This window comes from Piliocolobus tephrosceles, unplaced genomic scaffold, assembly GCF_002776525.5.
Source record: "Piliocolobus tephrosceles isolate RC106 unplaced genomic scaffold, ASM277652v3 unscaffolded_334, whole genome shotgun sequence".
In the NCBI taxonomy this organism is placed as follows: Eukaryota; Metazoa; Chordata; class Mammalia; order Primates; family Cercopithecidae; genus Piliocolobus; species Piliocolobus tephrosceles.
The window spans coordinates 208,452-222,716 of NW_022316976.1; the positions used below are offsets into that span (position 1 = coordinate 208,452).

At 34.1% G+C, this 14,265-nt stretch overlaps 1 pseudogene; it reads right to left on the reverse strand.

The window, feature by feature from the left end:
- Nucleotides 1–335: 335 nt before the first annotated feature.
- On the reverse strand, nucleotides 336–1,079 carry LOC111535557 (annotated as a pseudogene).
- Between the last annotated feature and the right edge of the window lie 13,186 nt (nucleotides 1,080–14,265).

The following is a 14,265-nucleotide window of genomic DNA, read 5'->3' on the forward strand; positions in this document are numbered from 1 at the left end:
AAAAAAAAAAAAAAAAATATATATATATATATATATATATATATATACACACACACACACACACACACACATACACAGAGAGAGAGAGAGAGAGAGAAAGATAGATACATACATAGATAGATAGATAGATAGATAGATGATAGATAGATAGATAATTCTCCAGAAGTCTCCAGAATCTTTGTGTGGTCAGGGTGAGAGGCGCCACCACGATGTAAACAGAACAGCTGAGTCCTCCAGGTAGGAGCCAGGTGCAATCAGCAAGACTGTGAGTGCGGGAGGGAGTCAGAGGCGCTTCCTCAAAAGGCATCCCCTGTCTCTGGCAGAGCACACAGGCCTCAGGGCCCCGTGGACAGGGCTGGTTCCGGTGTAGGCAGGCCACTTCCTGGGGTTGGGGGCTGGTACGCCAGAGGTTGCCTGCAGCAGGAAGCCCCCGCAGAGGCCAAGGACTCTTGTTCCACTTGGCAGAGACCCCAGAAGGAGCCAGGGGGCAGCATCAGAGCCTGGGACCCAGGCAGGGGTGCCCAAGGGCACAGCAGCTGCAGGCCATTGGCAAGTCCAGAAGACGGTGAGTGGAAAGCTGGGGGCACATGGAGAGACCCCGAGAAGGGGCTGTGCGGTGGCGGTTCTTGCATTTGCCGTTTGTGTTTCATCCGGCGATTCTGAAACCAGGTTTTTATCTGGACCTCTGAGAGCTGCATCTCTCTGGCCAGCTTCTTCCGCTCAAGAGGGCTCAGGTATTGGTGGTGTTGGAAGACGCCCTCCAAGGTGCGGACCTGCTCCGTGGTGAAGGCTGTGCGGACACTGGGGGCCCGCAAGGTCTTTGGCTCCTTACTCAATCCAGCCACGGTCCTCTCCGGCGCAGGCAGATCTGAGGACGTGGCGGCCTCCTTGATGCCGACGGCCTGAGGGGGCTCCCGGGCGCCGGATATCTGGCCCGGGCCAGGGAGGCTCCCCGGGGAGACGTCGGCAGGCCTGGGGGTGTGGGTCGACCCTGAGCAGCTGCTCTGGGAGAGCCAGTCCACAGAGCCAAAGCTGGAGGGCTGCTTCTGGCCACGAGGTGGGGAGGACGAGAGGCGCATGGCGGCCAGGTGGGCCGGAGGGAAGGCCGGGCGGGGCTGGCCAGGCGCAGGATCCACCTCCAGATGTCATTTATTTGAATCTTCTGTCTTGTTAATAAATGTAGTGAAGGGTTTGTCAATTTTGTTGAGCTTTTCTAGAAAACCAACTCTTAATATTTTTTATCTTTTCTATCGTCTTTCTAGTTTATATTTTATTTCTGCTCTAATAAAAGAATTTTTTTCTTTCTTCTGCTAATTTTTGATTTAGTTTGTTCTTATTTTCCTAGTTCCTTGAAGTACACTAAGTTGTTTATTTGAGATATTTCTTCCTTTTTGATATAGATATTTAATTTTAAGTTTATTAAGACATTTATTAAGTTTACTGTTAATAAACATCCCTCTTAGGATGGCCTTTGCTGTGTTCCATAAGTTTTTGGTGCGTTGTATTTCCACTGTCATTAATCTCAATATTTTTTAACTTCTTTTTCCTTTTTGACTCACTGGTGGTTCATATTTTTTGACTTCCACATATGTGAATTTTATGTTAGTTTTCCTATTGTTGATTTTCAGTTTTATACCATTGTAGCTTGAAAAGGCATAGATGCAAAATTCTAAACCAAACACTAGTAAGCTAAATTAATTAGAACATAAAAAGGGTCATTTACCATGATCAACTCTGATTTATCCCTGGAATGCAAGGGTTGTTCAATATATGGTGATCAATCAGTGTGACTCACCATATTAACAGGATAAAGGATAAAAAATATATTATCATCTCAGTAGATGCAGGAAAAAGCATTTGAAATAATTTAATGTCCTTTCAGAGTAAAATCGCTCAACAAATTAGGTATAGAAAAGTATTTCTCAATATAACTTAGGCCATTTATAACAAGCCTGCAAATAACATCACAGTTAGCTTCACAGTTGAAGGTTTTTCCTCTAAGATCAGAAATTAGATAAAGATGTTTACTCTCACCATTTCAATTCAACATTTTTCAGGAACTCATATCCAGAGCAATTGGTGAAGAAAAGCAAGGAAAAGGCACACGTATGGGAAAGAAATAAGTGAAATTATCTCTGCTGATGAAACGATCTTACACACAAAAAAATCAAAACACCCTACCAAAAAAAAAAAAAAAACTGTTAAAATTAATAAATGAATTTCACTAAAGGTGCAAGACACAAAATCAACATAAAAAATTCAATAGCATTTTCATATACTGAAAACCAACTATCTGAAAAGGAAATTAAGAACAATCAAAATCATTGATTAACTAAATTATATGACACAAATAAATGAAAAGATATCCTATGTTCACTGATTGGAATAATTAATATTTTTTAAATTCCCATAGTACAAAAGCAAGCTTCAGATTCAATGCAATTCCTACTGCAATGTCATTTTTCACAGAAATAGAAAAAACAATTCTAACATTTGTATGGAACCACTAAAAACCCCGTGTGTTGCCTCTTCACTCTGTTGATTATTTCCTCTGCTGTGCAGAAGCTTTTTAGTTTCAGGGAATCCTATTTATTCAATTATTCTTGCCCATACCAATGTAATGAAGCATTTTTCTTATGTTTTCTACTAGTAGTTTCATAGTTTCAGGTCTCAAAGACAAGAGTTGCTGAGATTGTGGAAAATTAAATTCTTACATACTGTTGGTGGGAATGTAAATTAGTACAGCCATTATGAAAAACAGTATGGAGTTCCCACAAAAATAATTAAAAATAGAACTACTATATAGACAATTCACCAATCTCACTATTGGGTATATATCCAAAGTAAATGAAATTAGGGTATCAGAGAGATATCTGCATTTTCATTTTAATTGTAGCACTATTCACAGTAGCCAAGAAATGGAGTCTAAGCATCCAACAACATATGAATGGATAACGAAAATGTGATGTGTATACACGATGGAATACTTTCAGCCATAAAATAATTAAATTCTGTCATTCGTGACAGCATAGATGAATGCTGGAGAACATTATGGTAAGTGAAATAAGCAAGGCACAGAAATAAAAATACTGTGTGATCTCACTCAGATGCAGAATCTAAAAAAGTTGATCTCATAGAAGTAGAGGGTACAAAGGTGACAGAGTGAGACTCTTATCTCAAAAAAAATAAAAAAATAAAAAAAAGTTGGTCTCATAGAAATAGAGGGTACAGGGAGGCCGAGACGGGCGGATCATGAGGTCAGGAGATCGAGACCATCCTGGCTAACATGGTGAAACCCCGTCTCTACTAAAAAAATACAAAAAAAACTAGCCAGGCGCGTTGGCGGGCGCCTGTAGCTCCAGCTACTCGGGAGACTAAGCAAGGAGAATGGCGTAAACCCGGGAGGCGGAGCTTGCAGTGAGCTGAGATCCGGCCACTGCACTCCAGCCTGGGCGACAGAGCGAGACTCCGTCTCAAAAAAAAAAAAAAAAAAAGAAAGAAATAGAGGGTACAAAGATGCTTATAAGAGCCTGGAGAGGTTATGGGGAGGGGGAAGATGGGGAAATGTTGGTCAGAGGATACAAAATGCAGTTAGATGGAATAATTTCAGGAGATCTATCATACAGCAAGGTAATTATCGTTAATGATTATATATAGTATTTCTGTAAAATGTAGAGGGGTGTCATAGGCTCTTCACAGAATTAGAAAATATAAGAGAAAAAAACAAATCATAGTATGGGGAAAAGAACATGAGCTTGGATATTGGACAAATCTGGAGTTTTTTTCCCACTTTAGTTTCTTATGAACAGTGATGGAGATAAAGTTTATCTTATTTTTCTCTTTCATCATTTGCAATAATAATAACAACACTTCCCTTTTAGAATTATAAATATTTGAAAAAATATGCCATAAGTAATAGTCATTTAACTGTGCATCCTCTATCAATGGCAGTATTTTCACTACAAGTTAGAGCAGAATATAAGTACAGGTATAAATCCTGAAAAGCAGTTTCAAATCACCGGTTACTGAGAAATCTCTCTCAATCCTATACTTCTAAAACACATAGCTAACAAGTTTATTTCATACATTTTCCTTTAAAAACTTTATGCTCTAAAATTCTATTGAATTACTACTATTTATTTACTTTTTTCACTATTGTCTTTTCAAAATTCAAACCCTGTAAAAACTACCGAATTATAATTTGGATGGAGAAAATACTTGTTAAATGTACAACTTTTTATCATTTGTCTTTAGATGATATTGTTGAAACCAAAAATAATAAGCTCTGAAAAAAAGTACTGGAGATAAATAGCAACCACTTCACATTTATGAAGCAAAATAAAAGCAAAATATGAATAAAAATAAAATCTAGTATTATAGTGTCTGTAATGCTGAATCTTTGATAATATTTTTCCTATTATGTAATAACAATCTTGTATTGATCCATAACATAATGTTTACCTTGAAAATCGTTTGCTAATAATTTTTATCCTTACTTCAACAACTTGTTTGTAAACTTTAGTTATGCTTCACATTTCCAGAGGCGATAACTTTTCTTTCATTTCGGAATCTCTGAAATATGGCAAATATATATTTTCTGGCATAGAGTACTAGAAAATGTTTTATTAGAACGTAAAACTTTCTGCTTTCTTGAAAATATTCAAAAGAAGAATATTTCTTTCTTTCTTTTTTATTATTATTATTATTTTTTTTTTTTGTATTTTTTAGTAGAGGTGGGATTTCACCGTTTTAGCCAGGATGGTCTCGATCTCCTGACCTCGCGATCCACCTGCCTTGGCCTCCCAAATTGCTGGGATTACAGGCGTGAGCCACCGAGCCTGGCCAGAATATTTCATCAGTTACCAAATATTGGTAACAATTATTTTTGAACTAAATTCTAATTAAATAGAGCTTTTCTAATATTTTCTATATTTTACAAAATCGTGATTTTTGTGGCAAATATTTATGCAGATGGATGACGTCTACATATTAGAAGCTGTTTTATTTTGCTGAACTTGCGTTGAACTTGCTGAACTTAGCAAACTAATGCATGTCACAGTAAAAGGAAGAAAACTAATAAATTAAGTGATTGACTTAACGGTGGTAAAAACGAGGACTAATTTGCAAGTTGTTAAATCTATGGGAAGACACTATCTGGATTTGTATGAGTAAACTTCGATGTCTATCAGGCTAAGCTAGTGGCAGTTGCTTTTCTTCTCATTTTGTATTCTCCCTCGATGTATTGCATAAGACGTATTCACTTCTATGGTATAAATTTTTTTCGACCTAAATTTCATCCACTTTTCTATCTCCTGGCTTTCCATCCACAAGTATTTTTTTTTTTTTCAAGTGTTTCTCATGCCCTTTCATTTTAGGATACTAGGGCCCCTCCTAAAGACATTATTAATAACCTAATTTAGAATTTTCCCAATCCTAAATCCAGTAACTTATTATTACTTCTTCCTGTTAAAGTTTTTCATAGTTTTCCCAATGTCCTCTGCTTCAATGAATTCTCATCAATTATCAAACTGAGTTGATTCTGTAATTTATTTACTTATTCTTTTGCTCATGCATCACAAATTTATTGATCCTACTAAAATACGATATGTGAAAAACATCGACAAAATTTTGGATAAATTGGTGATATATGTATATATATACACACACATATATATTATTTATTTTCATTATTATTATTATTATTATTATTATATTTTTGAGACAGAGTCTCACTCTGTCACCCTGGCTGGAGTGCAGTGGCACGATCTTGGCTCACTGCAATCTCCAACTCCCGGGTTCAAGCAATTATCCTGCCTCAGCCTCCTAAATAGCTGGGATTAGAGGTGCCTGCCACCACCCCCAGCTAATTTTTTTGTATTTTCAGTAGAGACGGAGTTTCGCTTTTTTTGATCAGGCTGGTCTCAAACTCCTGGCCTCAGCCTCCCAAAGTGCTGAGATTACAGATGTGAGCCACCACACCTGGCCTGCTTTTCCTTTTTTGAAGGTATAAGCCCAAAATAAGTGATAGATAACTGATGTACATTGGACAGACTAACAAAACCATCAGTCAGTAATATTGCAGCAAGTCTCTGTTGACAGTACTACAGCAGAATTCATGCTTTCTTGTCTCTCTAAGCTTGTAACAGGTTTTGTCTGCCTTGTCTCCAGAATGTTCTATCATGTCCCAATTTTATATTTTGATCCAATATTATTAGTGTCCCTAATAGTGTTATTAAAATATAATGTATTATCTATATATGGATATTTTTGACTGTGTAAAGGGAAAATAAATACACAAATAATTTTTAATATTTTGTTTCTTGAATGACAAACTGTTTGATAGAGTATAAATTTATGAAATTTGAAACAAAAATCCCATCAAAAGTTTGTTTCCACAAGTTCCCATATTCTTAAAAACTCTTAGAAAATTTTCAAATCAAATATTGTACACCACTTGATCCCTGCCATTATTTAATTTATTTAGTCCTCTTTATTTGAGAGAATAGATTTTTATGTCCTTCTGTTTCAAAATACTTATTTTAAATAATTTCAGTTTTCTGAAAACTTCAAAAGTGATTTTGTTTTTGTTATCGCCTCTAATTCATTATTCATTATGAATAGCTATTCTCCAACTACTTCGGAAATGTAATCATAATTTATAAGACTCATTTGCAAAAAGGTTCATTTTCATTGGAGGGCTCTTAGGTTGCTAATTAAGTAGTTCCTCAGAAGCACAAATATTTTAAATTGATAAGCTGTGAAAAGAAAAATTGCCTATTGGTATCCTTCAAGTATTTTTTGTATTCAGCATCAGATTTGTGTTTGTCTGTGTGTGTAATCTATAAATAAGTAATATATACTTATTTTGTGAATATTTTTAAACATTTGAACACATCACAAGTATAGATTCCAATATATATTACATTTTCACCACAACCAATTCCATGTATATTCCTGCTTGACAGATGTTTAATCAGAATGTTGCTTTAACTGTGATACCATGCTTCAATCAAATTTATATTCATATTAACTTATAAACCTAGGTAATTTTATCTAGAATATTGATTTATGAAACTGAATTATAACTGCAAATTTATTTTCACAATATAGAAAGTAACTGATGATATCCTATTGCATTATGTAACTATTTTCACTTTGTTTTTCTGTTAACAGAAATACATTTTCATCCAATTTTTAAATATGCAAAAGAAAACTTGAAACTAAAAATTAGCAACATTAATTTAGAAGAATTGCTTGATCTACATAAAAAACCATGCATAACAAAGTCAAATACAAAAACAACTCTTGTAGCTGAACATTTTCATTATCTTTGTTTCAAAACTACTAAATTTTGAAATATTGCTGATGTTTCTTTAGCAAATATGTGTCTTCATCATCATAATTTTATGTTCCTAGCAATATTATTATGAATTCCTTAGTGGATTACAAATGTTTGTTAACAGTTACTTTGTTGGAACAATTTGTCTAGTAAATATATATTTTTATTATTTTGTGCTAACTGTTACTAAAATATTTTGTTACAAAATTGCAAATGTTACTTAATGAAAAGTAAGTTTGTATATTTCTAACATTTTATCAATGGCAAATCTCCACAAGAGATATAACTGGATAACTTTCTATAAAACACAACACATTCAACTGGGGAATTGATCTCAATTACTAACACATATTTCCTAGATATCTAAACTATAATCTACTACCATATAAAATTATTATATCTAGGAATTGCTCAAATTTAGAAATTACATACTTCAATATCCAACTCTTGATCATAAATTTATATATTTCCTTTTCTGTACTCCTTTAATTCCCTATAATTCCTGATTTCAGACTAAATTAAAATGAATTTTTCCTTAATTCATATTTTCTTTAAAAAAAATAGGTCTATTTTCTTTTTTCCTTATTGTAACCTACCCATTATCCATCATGTAACCATATTTCTTTCATTATTATTTCCTTCTAGACAAACCTGATTCTGAGCTCAATGCTACCATACGACTTTCTATTTGCACACAAAATGCTTATCACTGCTATTAAAAATCATACAAAATACACTTTGAACAGCAATAAGACCTGAATACTCTCTTGAGATTTTCCTGTTTTCCTAATAAATTTCCTATTTCTAGCTTCCAGCCTTATTCTTATAACTCAACCCAACACATTTCTCAGAACATGATTCATGTTGTTTCTCTTGGAAATTAGGGTATCAAGAAACTTCACATTACTTCTGTCTAGACCTCAAAATTCTACCTACGTCTTTCATCATGCTTCGTTGCTTACAGTTCAGTGGAAACAGAGTTCCTTCTCTTATTGAAGGTCTATATCTACTCTCTGACCTGACTGGTTTCTATTTCCTCAGGGAATTTCTTCATCCACTCTCCCATGTTTTTTTCTATTTTGGACAAGAAAAAGTAATAGTAATAATAATAATAATAATAATAATAATAATAATAATTAGAGCCATAATAAATATGGTTCCATCAACTCTAGTTCTGAGTATCTAGTTATTACCTATATCAACCTTCCATTTGGTTCCTAGTTTCCAAATCAATTAGTCCACATTTAATGTATTTACTTGCTGATTTTCCACTTACCTGTTCCAGCAGTCGCCGACACTAATCTGTGTTGTTCACCAGTGGCATACTAGCTGAATATTTTCAGTCATCCCTTGGTATGTCTGACATTGTCAATCTTTCCTAAGTTTTTGAAAGTTTAGATTTCCTTGGTGGCTTCATTCCCTCTGATGACTCATTATTGATTGCCTTTGCAAAATCTTTTTCCTTTTTATTTCCAATGGTGGAACTTCTGAGAATTAAAAAAAAAAAAAAAAAAAAAAAAACTCGAATGATAAATAAGGTGAGGTCTACAAATGGTAATTAGATTTGTTATAAGGGTGATGTTAATAACTTTGACAGGGACCGGGTGCGGTGGCTCACGCCTGTAATCCCAGCACTTTGGGAGGCCGAGACGGGCAGATCACGAGGTCAGGAGATAGAGACCATCCTGGCTAACAGGGTGAAACTTCGTCTCTACTAAAAAATACACACACAAAAAAACTAGCCGGGCGAGGTGGCGGGCACCTTTAGTCCCAGCTACTCGGGAGGCTGAGGCAGGAGAATGGCTTGAACCTGGGAGGTGGAGCTTGCAGTGAGCCGAGATCGCGTCACTGCACTCCAGCCTGGACAACAGAGCAAAGACTCCTTTTCAAAAAAAAAACTTCGACAGGTGCATTTTCACTAGTGGTGAGTAGAAAATTATACAGAAGTCAGTTGAGGGGTGAATGCAAGGTAACAACAATATGTACCTATCTTTCAAGAAGTTGACTATAAATAGTAAGAGAGAAGTATACCTGTAGATAATGAGTAGGCAGGGTCAAATATTTTTTTAAAAATTCATATATGTATATTTTTGAATATATTTACATATGAAATTTTAAAATTCATATATGTGTGTGTATATATATACTTGTTTTATGATTGGAATCAATTTGGAATGCTTAATTCCCTAAAAGAAAAAAAAAAGATACCAAGATTCCAGTTCAGAAGGGCATGGATAATCTTAGATCTTCTACTTTATTTTACCATCCATTGTCTTTTGATTTCTAACACTAATTAAAGTTTCAAATCTTGCTATTTCTAATATATTTAGTACCTCAGTATCTAAAACATGTAACTTACCAAATTATAAAATCTGTCATTTAGTTCTCATTGATTTTAGAATAAAATCCAAACTCCTTAGCATAGAATAAAACATCCTTCATTAATGAGCACTTTACTAACACTCAGGTCCACATTTTACTACTTTGGCCTCCTGAATCTATTGACAGATATTTGTATCCATAATCTTCAGAAATGTTGATATAAGTGCTTCTTCTTCCTGAAAAGTCTCTTCCTCTCTTTACCAACTTAGTTTATTTTGTATAATTTGGAACATTTATTTATTCAACAAAGATTTGTTGTGAGTGTATGTAGCATAATATTAGGTGTTGATGACCGATAAAGAAAAAAGGTAAGAATACAAAGATAGAGATATGCCTGCATGTTGCTGATATTCTAGTGAAGGCTATTTATATTATGATTAATAATCATAATATAAATATGTAATGCAACAAGCATTCCTATTATTGGGGAAATTACAAAATACTATGCAAATGTATAACAAAATGCCTTAACCTTTTGGAAAGGTTTGCAAAGGGTATTTAGGATAAATGCTATTTAACGTAAATTAATTAATCAATGAGATAATGAAGACATGAGACATGATAATTGAGTAGCAAAATCAGAGTGGGAAAGGTTTAAGAAAAGTGCGAGAAGAAAGAAACTGTACACTTCAATGATTAAACTGGAACTTTGAGCATTCGCAAAATAGAGAGAAACTCAAAGTGGTTGGAAAGAAATTTAGCAGGGAGGAAAAACAAATAGTGTGAACTTAGTCTAGAGATAAACACCAGGGCATAATTATGCAGGAGCTTACAGACCATAATAAAAAATAAAGTTTTTTAAAATCAGAGGAAATATTTCCATACGTTTTTACACAAATTTGTGCTATGATCATATACAAATGTTTAAAACACAATGTGACATGTTGCCTAGAGGCCACACAGCATACATGCCAGAGTGAATGTAGGACAACATGAACAGATTATTATATACTTGAGATAAAAAAAAGATGAGTTGAACTAGGATACTGAAAGTGGACATGAAAAGAAGAAGCTGACTGAAGAGTTTTAGTAGGATGATTTCATAATTCAATAGTGGAAATAAGAGAGAGGAAGTAAGATATTATTTTTGAGAATATTTGCTAGGACCCTCTAATATAGGTTAGTGCTCATTTATATGCATTTTGGACTTACCTCACTTTTAGAATTGACTACATATAATTGTCATTATTTATCTTTCTTCTCCTGAGACAATAAGATATGAGGAGTAACAATATAGCCTCCTTTTATTGCTATATTTTCAGTGCCAAATATAATGTCTAAATTATTTTTTGTTTAATAAATGTAAAAATTTGGGGGGCAGGAAGCCATTTTGGAAATTATAGGTACCCTTTGACTTTCTGGGTGCTTCTAACAATCACCTTGTTTCTTGCTCTTTCTTGTTCCAGGACAAGTCGCATGTGCTTATACAAGGGGTGAGAACTTATAATTTTAATTATTCATATGAATGTCTCAAGCCAAATTGACTCAGGAAAGTCATGATCTTTGTAAGCTCTCATTTGGAAAGGATTTAACTTAAATAATAGCAATGATGATGTTTAACAGAAATGCCTTTAGATAACGACGTTGTGGTTTATTGAAAAAAGCACTATATTGATAATCAGTAAACCTTTTTCTGATACTGAGTAGTTGTGAGATATTCAATAAAATTAAGAAATTGTTTGATATTTGCATAGAAAATTTTACCTTTCCTTGTTCTTCACCACACATGCAACTGCTCTGCCTCTTTAATTACCTCTCCTATGCTATTCCTATAGCTACATTCCACAGAGAGTTGCTAGGCACCTCCCAGACATGAATAAGAGAATCAATTTCCATAAATGATACATCCAGAGGAGTAAATTCAAAGACAGTCAGTTCTCTAGGTTTGCAGCAATGCTTCTTGCATTGCAAATCTGCTGATGCTGAGAGCATGTGAAGATGTGAAAACAGCAGGCCTCTTAGTCATCTGCAGACTGCAGGGCTGTGGTGAGCCCACCACAGGCTGGATAGCTGGAAGGTGCCCTTTAAAAGGCCCTGATGTACTTGAAACCATATGGCAAAGCTGTGAATATTGGGAAATAGGAACAGCAGCAGAGCTACCTGTTGTGCCACAGTTACAAACCCAGTGACTTCTGCATTATCTGAAAGGCTCAGAATAAACACTATTAACCTAAGAGAAAAAAAAAAAAGTTAATATTTATAGATAAATATGAATGTGCTAGTTTCATTTTAATTTTTAATTTTGTGTATTTTAACTTTTTCACTGATGAGATATGAGGTCTGCCTCTTCATGGACCAATAAAAGGCCTTTTACATATCCAGTGTATGGAAAAACAGGAAAGACAGTTATCAATCTACCATATGCAATTAAGCAGCAATTTATGACAAGAAGTAAATACCATTGACTATCTTACCCAAGTACCGTATGTTAAACACAATAGAAATTATGAACTGATGTTACCATGGTCACTATTAATAATGGAAAATAATAGATACAGAAAAAATATATTTACAATTATTTATTTAGACAGTTGTTATTTCTGTTTTGTTTTGTTTTCATTCTTTCTGCAACCTAATTAGCTCTGCCGTCTGCAAGACCTAAGTTTATGCCTTAGGGTAACGAAAAAGAGAAATTCAAATATTTTAATAACATTTGAGTTTGCATAGCCACAAAAGCTAAGTTTAACTGCTTCTGACCTAGTTTTAAGGATCACTTGATACCTCTGGTTGATGGTATATCAAGACACTTCTTCCAACAGAAACTTTGTGCTGATATTTCTGAAATAAGCCTATACATTCATTAGAACTTCAGTCAAGAAAAGTAAAAAATGTTTATGTGGACACATCTGATTTTATGAATTTGAATAGATTGACATTAGGGCCAGATTTTGTACACTCTTAGATAGATAGTTCATCCATTTTTACTATTGAAGAGTATTTTATTTTATTAATATACCATAATTTGTTGATCCATTTTTCTATGTATGGACTTTTGGGTCATTTATAGTTTTGAAAAAAAATTCTTAATATGAATACATTAATTGTATAATACATGTTATAACTGAATTTAAAATAGACTGGATGACAGTATATTTTCTATTGAGGTACAACATGTATTATAAAGTGCAGTCTTGTAAGAGTACAGTTTTTACTATCATAAGCCATATTAGTAAGCCATGTAGATGTAAAATACATAGAACAGTTTTATTACCTCTCAAAATGCTAAAAAGAACTGTGCCTAACCAAAAATCATGGATATTTTTGTCTATTTGTTTTCTAAAAGTTTTTATAGTTTTTCATTGTACATTTAGGTTTGTAATCCATTTTAATATATTCATCATGGTATGAGCTATATAGATCAAGATTCTTGTTTGCATATAGATATCAATTATTTCAGTACCATTTGTTCCAGCACCAACTTTCCCAATGCTATTTGTCTTTTACTGAATTGCCTTTGTACCTCTATTAAAATTAAATGACCATACATATGTGGATTAATTTCTTGATGCTCTATTATATTCCATTGAACCTTGTGTCTGTATATTTTTTCCAGTATTGTGGCTCTATTACTTACTGTAGTTATATCATAAGTATTAAAAGTAGGTCATATAAGTCTTTAACCAGTTTTTTATCACAATTTCTTTGACAACTTTAAATCCTGTTGTCTACCGTATAAATTTTAAAATCAAGTTATAAATTTCCATAAACAATTCTGCATTTAATCTTCCAAAATTAAGCACAATTTTATTCATAGTGTTTTTGTAGTTGCCTTTAATCACATTGAGAAAAACATTCTCTTCTAGTGCAAATTTCCTGATAATTTTTTCCTGAATGGAGGTTGAATTTATCCAAGTATTTTTTTTCTCTATTAAGATGACCATGCACAGCTGGGAGCAGTGGCTCATTCCTGCAATCCCAGCACTTTGGGAGGCTAGGCAGGTGAATTACGAGGTCAGCATATCGAGATTATCCTGACCAACATGGTGAAACCCCATCTCTTCTAAAAATACAAAAATTAGCTGCGCGTGGTGGTGCATACTTGTAGTCCTAGCTACTTGAGAGACTGAGGCAGGAGAATCGCTTGAACTTGGGTGGAGGTTGCAGTGAGCTGAGATCGTGCCACTGCACTCCAGCCTGGGTGACAGAGCCAGACTCCAACTCAAAAAAAAAAAAAAAAGGCCCATGGTATTTTTCACTTTATTCTGTATATATTGTAAACTACATTTTCTTTTTAATCCTTAACTGTTCTAATTTTTCTGTGAGTAAGCCCACTTAGTCATGATGTATTAACCTTTTTAAATTTTGATGAATTTATTTTGATTATATTTTGTTCAGGATTTTTGCGACTACTTTCATGGGGGATATTAGTCTGTCATTTTCTTTCAATATTTTTGTCTAGTTTTGTAGACATTAACCCTTTTAAAAACCCCTTTTCTCTCTGATCCATATCTCTCACATACTGCATGTGTGCTATTCATCACCACAAAGTGCATACTAAATACCCAGTATTGGTACTGCTAGTTTAATCACTAAAGATAAAACAA